The sequence below is a fragment of the Salvelinus sp. IW2-2015 genome, linkage group LG20 (genome assembly GCF_002910315.2).
Source record: "Salvelinus sp. IW2-2015 linkage group LG20, ASM291031v2, whole genome shotgun sequence".
Lineage (NCBI taxonomy): Eukaryota > Metazoa > Chordata > Actinopteri > Salmoniformes > Salmonidae > Salvelinus > Salvelinus sp. IW2-2015.
Genome location: NC_036860.1, coordinates 72,348,330 through 72,357,824, shown reverse-complemented (window position 1 = coordinate 72,357,824; position 9,495 = coordinate 72,348,330). Strand labels below are relative to the sequence as shown.

Below are 9,495 nucleotides of genomic sequence, written 5' to 3'. Positions count from 1 at the left end.
GCCGGAATCTACGCCCCTTCGTCGGTAATTGGTCAACAGTAGTTATTCTTCAATAAAGTATTTGTTGTCATTCAACGAGAGACGACTCGTTTGCACATTTTTTCATTTAAGATAACTGCACCAAACATCTTGGTAAGATGTAAAATTGCGCTACTAAGAACTCTACATTTAAAACGTTAACATTAATGACACATTTCTGGAATTACCTTAGATTAATTCGGACTATTTTGAGGAAGTGGCTACAGCGTCTCAAAATGGACAAACACTACTATTGCCGCTTTTTCTCGTTTCTCACGCGAATGTATTTTAAGGGAGCATGCGAGTGCGCTCGTTCGGTTCGGTGTTAGCCGAACTGAACTGAAGCATGCTAACGCCTGAGTTGATCAGAAAACACTTGTATGAGTGATAGTATGTTGGATCAATAGGCAATTAATCAGGGATGTCTGCCGCTCTGCCTTAACCCTGGGCTTTAATCTATAGCTGTGAGACTAGCAAAGTCTCAGACAAAAAACACAACTGACTGACTTTGTCTATGGGATAGAAATTCTGCATAAAATGTAAATGCTTTGGAATGTTATTTGTCAATTCCTCTGAGTTTTGACTCAATCTTTCAAAACGATACTGAGTGGTCTTCCATTGCCTTTATGTATGTGGTGAAACTGGAAATCCCATAATATGACGGCACGTTGAACATGTGCGTGCTGCTTCCCTACCCTGAGGAAACCCATCTGCTACGGTATCTCACATTCACTGCATAGTAGCACACTGTATGCACACAGGTCTGGGGTTTCCACCGTTGTTTCACTTATTTAACGTTACGTTGTCTATAGTTGTCCCGTTGAGTCACTCCTTGATATAAACTGGTCTGAGATGGCAGATGTGAAATATAGTATTTTTCGTATCATTCTAGTCTCCTCACATACTTTATTGCTGTCTGTCTATGTCTCTTTTTTATCGGTCTCTGATAGGAACTAGCCTTCCCCCTATCCTGCTACGCGTAGAGAGGGAGACTGGGAGCGTTGCCTTTTAATTAACATCAGCAGCTGCTGACTCAGCAGTTTCTGAAAGCAAAATGTCACCCCTCCAGCCTGCCTGGCCAGCAACCAATCCGTTTGGAGAATCGATTCCATTTTAACGGTGTGCTGTGAAGTGGCCTGATGTATGGCTGGGGTTGTGTGTGTGTGTACAGAGGGCCTAGTGGAGTGTGTTTTCTGTTGTTTCCTTAACGTTTTTTGTATGTGAAACGGAAGTTAGAAATAATTATAATGTGTTCATACTTTTGCCATGCCTTATTTGTCTTGAGAAATGTTGGCTTTCCCATAACACTTCCACTTCCAGCTGCTGCGTTTGGCCAAGTGACGGTCATTAAGTCTGAAAACTCTCATATTTAAAATGCCTAGCAGCGTACCAAATTACACTTACAGAGGAGGAAAATGGACTGTGGACCAAATTCTGGTTCATAAATTAGTCTTTAGCATATGAATCGCTTATATGTTTATGCAGTATCAATCACACAAGTTAACATGTAATTTACTGTTTTGTCTCTAGGGACCAACACTGCTGGGATTGGGTGCATGTAGGCCTTTCTATCTGTAATGGAGGTTATTCAATGAGATTCATATTTCCTGATTGTTTTTTTGTCTCCAGCCATATACTTAGCTATGTACAAACATACACGCACATAACTACCAAAACCTGCTTTTGTGTGTAAAGGTTACCAGAGCCTGAGGCATACACGGATCTAAGGTATGACACACACACGTCTCTGTCTCTTCTACTCCATGTCAGTCTTACTATGCATCTCCCTCGGAGGGGACCATTCTGTGGTTGTTTTGTTCAGTCTGCCTGTAAAGCTGGTAGACGGCTGCTGCTGGCCCTCTCCCAAATAACTCAGTTTCACCTCTTTCTCACTCTATCTCTATTAGAAAAGCACACGTGCATGTGTACGCTCAAACATTTTCTTTAAATCTTTTTTTTTTTTTTCATCTTTAGTTGTTCTGCCTGATGATGTCACTGCCAGCACTCATTGTATGCTCAATGAGAGATTGCTGGATGAAGTTTTAGGGCCAACTATTACTCTGTTATGACAAATCTGGTATGCTAAATGAGATCCAAAACATATCCACTTTAACCCTGTCTATTCCTCTACCACCAGATGTCACTATGCGCCTCCAGCTAGAGAGTATGTCAATATTACAATGCACAGCATTTTAAAGTTTGAGTATCCATGATGATCATATCAATACATGATCACGTTGAGGACTAATAACAACGGGATGTTTTACAGTCAATCGAAAAGGTTTTTGTAATCTACCATACAGGATTTTTTTTGCAGTTGGTGTGTGTGGATCTGTAAATCTGTGTGAATTGCGTGTAGCACAGATTTGACCATTTAACTTATTTACAGTTGGAAAGGGCAGAGAAAAAGACTCCCTCTGGGAAGTGACACACACCCTCTCTCTGCTAACACCTATCGGGCTCTGGTGCTGTCTGCAGCTTAAACATTATATTAATGTGCAGGGAGAAGGATGCTGTGCTTAAATCTACTGCCTGCAAGGACCTAGCAAAAGATGAATCACTTTCATTTAATCTTTCATTCACTCCACCTTGCATTTGACTAGAAAGTGCTCTGCTTTTAGTCAAATGAGACAAAAGCCACTGCCTATTTTGTTCGCAAACAAAGTACCTTTAAAATAGATGCTATTTTCCATCTGACCTGACAGACCCTTAGCTATGTGTTGATGGTCTGTCTGTCAGTGGCTATATGAGTGCATAGCAGAACAAAGAGGGTACAAAGGCCTACAAATCTGAGAAAAGTTTCTCACTTGGCCTTGCTGCTTCCTAGAGCTGGGCTTCTCCATCTCTTCAACTTCCCATTAGTTTTCTCCACTTTCTTCCCATTGAGACACATTGAAGGAAACATGTGCACATGTTGGCCTATTCTTGTGAACACCTGTTATGTGGTTCGTCAATAGTCTATGTACTGACTACACATATGTACTGTAGTGCTATTTAGAAATAGATCACATTGCTCTTACAAAGGCTACTTCAGTTACTACAAGACTACTTCTAATGATGAAAATAACAATAGAATATAACATGATAATATGTAGGAAAATAAGAATAAACTATGTCTCCATCTTATTATTATTATTGTTGTTATTTCATCATCAATACAGAATTGGATAATTTGATCATTTAATTGCCTTACATTTGTTAGGTTATGCTATATGATGGTGGTAAATTAACTTACTGAAGTAGGGACAATATATTGCACATGTTCATGTTTTCATATGACAATATTCGCCTGTCAAACAGAAAACCCCGGAAGTGGGCGGTTAGAGAGGGAGAGAACATAGACCGTTTCTGCTATCTGGGATCCTTGGGAAGTCCCCCCCCCCCCCCCCCAACATTGAAGTTGACATTTAAAATGGTTAAGGTAAGGACAAAGGTTGGGGTTAGGTAAGGGTTATGTTAGATGTTTGGGTAAGGGTAGTTAGTTTAGGTTAAGGTTAGGGTTTAGGATATGGACGTCCCAAGGATCCCGGATAGCACTGACCGATCATAGAGGGGAGAGCAAGCGAAAGACACGAGAGAGAGAATGAAAAAAACTGCGTAGCGAACAGTTAGAAAGAGACGGGAGAGGTTCCTTTTCTGGGTCGTACGTACGTTGCGGAGCTTTCCCTTACTTTTATGCAAAAAGACAACTCATTTGATCGTCCCGTCAAGGTAGGTTTGTTAACTATGTCAGCTTCGAGAAGATTTTGGACAAGCATATTTCGTGCAGACGGTTTCTATTGCGAAAGAATGTTCTGACAGCGCTTTGTAAACAAACTATGTTTAGAGTTGTGCGGATCTGCCGTCTTTTACGCTAGCCAAGCGTGGTTATAATGTCACCGACAATACCACATGTGAAGCTACAAATATATATTTTTCCAGTTTACAATATTGATTGAGTATATTGTTAATATAATATTTACTTTGTTATTGGTGTTTTTTGACCCTTTCTCCTATATATATATATTGAATCAACAGGCTGGGTCCAACCCCCTCCTGGGAGTCAAGCGAGAACTCGAATACGCTAGATCATTTATTTTCTTCAACATTGCACAATGTTTTTAACATAACATCTTAAAGGCTGTATTATTAACATCATTTGCATGTAGGCTATAACAAATGTTATACGGAATCATGTAGCGTGTAGCCTAAGTCAAACGCAAATTGGAATGTGAGTTTATTCTATCAAACCGTTAGCCAGCGCGAGGCGCATATCATGGTATGATGAATGTGCGTGCGGAACTCCTCTCAAGAAATTGTGTTGTAGCCTAACAGGTGAAAGTTCAACTTGTATTGCACATCTGTGTTCGTTAGGTAACTTTCGAATTTAGATAAGAACTAGATAAATAAATGATCAGTGCAACAAAGAAACTGAGTAATAATCCACTCTAAAGTGTTTGTGGAGATTATCTGGCAGAATATTTTTCGGAGAGGTTTTTTATTTTGTCCAAGTTTGCTGGTGAAACTGGGCGCGTACCGTTTTTCAATTAAGGAATAATTTGACAAACTGTTAACAACCATGTGATAATACACAACTGTGCACAATGACACAATTGCTACTGTAGGCCATATTGGCTACAGACGTTTTATTTGGTGTTGATATGCTGGCAAAGTAGCCCAATGTTTATCTTCATGCAATTCGAGAGCAAGGCAGCCTGGCTATTGGTCAGGTGATGCAGTCAAGGTGTGACATTCTCTCTGCTCCTGTTTATTTGAGTGCGTTATGCCAGTTGTTCTCCAAGCCTCCTTACCACAACTGAGTAAACATGGGTGTTTGGAACACAAACAATGGATTTAATTTAAGACGCTTTATGTCAATGATTCATAATTCAATCAGGAATAAAACAAGCCACATCATCTAGTTGTCCTAATAGTCTCCCAATCCCTCATTGATATGTGTCAGGTAGTTTTTTACTTGTTTTATAACAAAATGGCCACACAGGATGCTGTGTAAAATGTGGTCAGTCGTCATAACAATGAAAACAAACATGAAAACAAATAACAAACACGTGCTGTATGAGTAATCACTCTGAGCGGGTGAATCAAATCACATTTAATTAGTATTGTTGGCCCTTTAGTACCAAAACTATCATTCTGTTTGCTTTCTTATTCCTCTCTTGTGAGAAATGAGCTCAACATATTTTGTGCGCAATTGGCTTCAACTAACCTGAGATTAATTGATTCACACTGTGTTATCAAGGGAGCTTATTCACTTGTTTTCGTTCACAATTGTTGCTATTGGGGTTAGAAGAAGCACCATCACAGTATCGATGCCGTGGATGTCGGTTAAATGCGGAAGGCACATTTCGGTGGAATACATTCAGTTGTGCAACTGACCAGGTATCCCCTTTACCTTTCCCTAATTAATGTCACAGAAGCCACTGAAGTGTTTGCATTAAAATGCCACTGAAAGCAGTGCTGTGTGGTTCTGGTTGTTGTCACTGAAGAGATGGACATGTCCCATAATAGTACACTGTGTGACTCACATGCAAAGGTATGCAATTGGAAACATAGTTGTTGGTGTTTAACTGAAATGTCACCACATACATTGACGTTATACTGTATGACAAGACTGTCATATAGCTCAACCTTACAAGCACAGACAGGTCTATGTATAAAGGAAATACCCCTAAAATGTTGATGTGTTGATGACTAAAATGTCAATGTCACTGCGAGCTTTGAGTGGTGATAAGATTTGTGTGTGTGTGTGTGTGTGTGTGTGTGTGTGTGTGTGGTGTGCCGACTGTGGTGTGTGTCGGTGTGTGTTGTCCGCGTGTGTGTGTGGTCCGCGTGTGTGTGTGTCCGCTGTGTGTGTGTGGTCCGCGTGTGTGTGCGTTACAACCACACCGAGTAATGGACATTGATGTTTTGTTTAAGAATCTCAGATAAGAAAGTCATTACTTTCCTGCGATGCAGTTTGATGCACTCCTTCCTTGTCCATGTGTATCCTACCCTCTTTCATGTTATAATGACATTATACACACACCACCTGACAGCAGCACAGGTCAGGATGCTTTGATTTGCTAACAGGGGTAACAGTCAGGTGCAACTCCAGACTTCCTTGACCCAGCCCACAACACCTTGAAAATGACATTATGATGTATGATATGAATTATTGGTAGATTTTTATTTTCTGACCCCCTGCAGTTATAGTTTTGCCTGACGACTCATTCTGAATTTAACTGGCTGCTCTATCGATCGCTCCATACATTCGTGGTGGAGAAGAAATGGTAGGTGGGTGTGGTGTTTGGCCGAAGTGATGTGGATGGTAGTCAGGCTAGTTATAATTGGAAGACGAAGTGTAAACTCTAACATAGCCTATTAAGCTGAAAGGTATCTCCAAACACATTTTTGCTAGTAGAAGCTGTTTAGCTGGTTAAAACAAAGGTTAGCCATGTGTTGGCAAAAAACTCATGTCCAAGTCAAGAATGCTTACCAGCAGCCTTACTGCTTTTTCAGTCTATGTCAGATACTCCAGTGAGTGTAATTAGCTCCAATTACTGTGTATTAGCTAAATATTAGGAGTTCAGAAATCAAGTTGACATAAACATTTGTTTTATGCTGTTGTTGCTAGTGATGTTCATTTGTAATATTCATTAAAAGAAGGATCCCCAGTTGAATACCCCTAATCTAGCTGAATTCTCTGACCCATATCTCCTCCACATATAAGTACCTTCCCCTGACAATTCACAACCACAACCATCCTTTTTAAAAAATTTTCCTCCTTTACAACAATTACCCACTTACAACCACCCAAACCACTCCTTATTCCCATACCAACAACCACCTTATCCTTCACCACCCACAACACTCCTTATTCCTCCACACCCACAACCACTCCTTAATTCCTCCAACCTGTCCCAACATAGTCTCCCTCACACGACCCACAACCACTCCTTATCCTTCATCCACGCCACAAAACCACTCCTTATTCTCCACCACCACAAACTCTTATCCCACCCCACACCACAACCCACAAACAACTTACCCATCAACACCCTCCTTATTCCTCCACCACCCACAACCACTCCTTATCCTCACCACCCACACCCACTCCTTATTCCTCCACACCACCCACAACCAACTCTCTATTCCTCCACCACCCACAACCACTCCTTATGCTCCACCACCCACAACCACTCCTTATTCCTCCACCACCCACAACCACTCTTATTCTCCCCCCCCCTCCACCACCCTCCCTTACCCTCCACACCCACAACAACACTCCTTATCCCTCCCACCACCACCAACACTCCGTATTCCCCCACCCCACACTCCTCCCCCCCCAACACCCCCCCCCCCCCCACCCCCACCCCCCCGCCCACCCCCCACCCCGCCCCAACTCCCCCACTCCATTCTCACCGCCCCCTCCACCCCCACCACCCCCCACCCACCCCACCACAACATCCTTATTCCTCCACCACCCACAAACCACTCCTTATTCACCACCAACATCTCCTTCACACCCAACAGTCTTACCTCCACCACCCACACCTTTCTCCACAACTCACAATTATGCCGCACACCAACATCCATGCTCACACCCAAACTTATCCACCACCACCTCACCCTATCTGCACCTCAACCCCTTTCCCCTCCTCAGGGCTCTCTGACTAGTTTGGGTACGCAACATCAGGTCAACTTGCCTGTTTGGTTTGAAGTAGAGATTGAAAGAAGGATGCGTGCAGTCACTGATGTTCCTGACCCGAGTGCTCCTGTCATACCAGTTCACTGCTATCTATACTTCTCCCTGGGGCTGCATGCCCTTTAGCAGATGAGGACTTTTGAAAAAAATACTGTTGACTTTGGTTCTTATATGTTTTATTACTTAGATTGGATTTTTGAAAGTTTCTGGCTCTGTTCCATTTGCTCTTTGGCTGCTTATAAGTTCTGCTGTACACTGTATTGGGCTTTCTGTCCTGATGCCTGCAAAGTATTTGTGGTACTAGGTCCTGTAGATTTTCCTTAATGGATTGTCTGCCCAGCTTCATCTGCACAATTTAGGATGTGTTTTCCCTCTCTAAAAATAAATAAGCACTAGGTCAGACATCAATGAAAAGAAACTTTATGGTAACCATCAAGGATGTTTGCACTACTTAACCCTGACCCACTTGACATTATGGAAAGTGCTGCCTGGGGAGCCCACACGGTTAATCAACTGGACTATGTAACTGGCCGTCTCACTGCCAAGACAACGTTTCAGAGGTCGTTTTGGGTCTGGCTGGCGGCGACAGTTGGCATGCCAGGCACACATGAGTTGGACAGCAACACCTGTCCTAGGCAGGGAGGGAGCAGAAACAGACATCAGAAGACAACTCCAGGAACAGCAGGGAACAGGGAAACCCTATGCTTAAGGATCCCGTCTCTCAACAGGCAGGGCAGGCCATGTGGTCACAAGCATGCCCGTGTGCTTAGCCAGGGTTTCCCACTTGATCTCTTTCCCTGCTACCAGCAATCCATGGCAGGGATACTGACCTGATGGGTCTTTACTGGAAGGGCTGGAGAAAGAGGAAGATGAGAGGTTTTGGTGAATCGGTGGGTTTGCTCTGATGCTGGTGAAAAGGGATGGGTAGTTGAAGTATTCCATGCATGCCTGTGATGAATTCATGGATGTAACACATATAAATTCTGTGGTTTCCATGGCGCTGTGAGGTCGCATAGGTAAAGAGCTCTGTACATAATTGTACATATTTTAGGGTTGGCCCCATTTTTTTTTTAGTTGTTGATGGTCGATTTGTTTGGTCATAGGCTGTGGTCGGCGAGATTCTGAGTCGAGCATCCGTAAAAAATAAAAATAATCATGGTGCACAAGACACCTGTCTGATTGGCACCGTGTCTCAGTGGACTAATCCAATGCGGAGGCCACAGGGATGGCATAAGTCCATCACTCTAAGACATGTGATATTGTATATGCTGTATTATGTAAAAAAATAATGGTGCAACACTAATATATCTAATATTATTTTATAACAAAGGTTGGGTACGGTTGCTATGTGCATAAAAGCAAAGTAAACCATCATATTGGGATTGAGAACAATGCGGCGGAGGCAGCAGAGACGAGGAAACGGCCCTGCCTTAGCCTAATTGTCAAAGAAAATTGAGTAGCGAGGAAATCCAACTTCATTTGTGGTCTATAATCAATAGCCTAACTTAAATGTGCCTGGCTTTATAAAGATCCATATACAGTGCCTTCGGAAAGTATTCAGACCCCTTGACTTTTTCAGCATTCTGTTATGTTACAGCCTTTGATAAAACGGATTCAATATATTTTTCCCTAATAAGCAATCTACACACAATATCCATAATGGCAAAGCGAAAACAGTTTTTAGGAAAATTCAAAAACAGAAATACCTTATTTACATAAGTATTCAGACCTTTGCCTATGAACTTGAAATTGAGCTCACGGTGCATCCGTTTCATCGATCATCCTTGAGACGT

The 9,495-nt window shown here is 42.3% G+C and overlaps 1 long non-coding RNA gene across 1 annotated transcript in view; it reads left to right on the top strand.

Annotated features, from left to right (window-relative positions):
- Positions 1–3,532: 3,532 nt before the first annotated feature.
- LOC139029508 (uncharacterized) overlaps positions 3,533–9,495 on the top strand; it is a 73,569-nt gene continuing 67,606 nt past the window's right edge. The window contains exon 1 of the long non-coding RNA XR_011481835.1: positions 3,533–3,729. This is a non-coding gene — a long non-coding RNA (uncharacterized lncRNA). The remainder of the gene's footprint in view (positions 3,730–9,495) is intronic.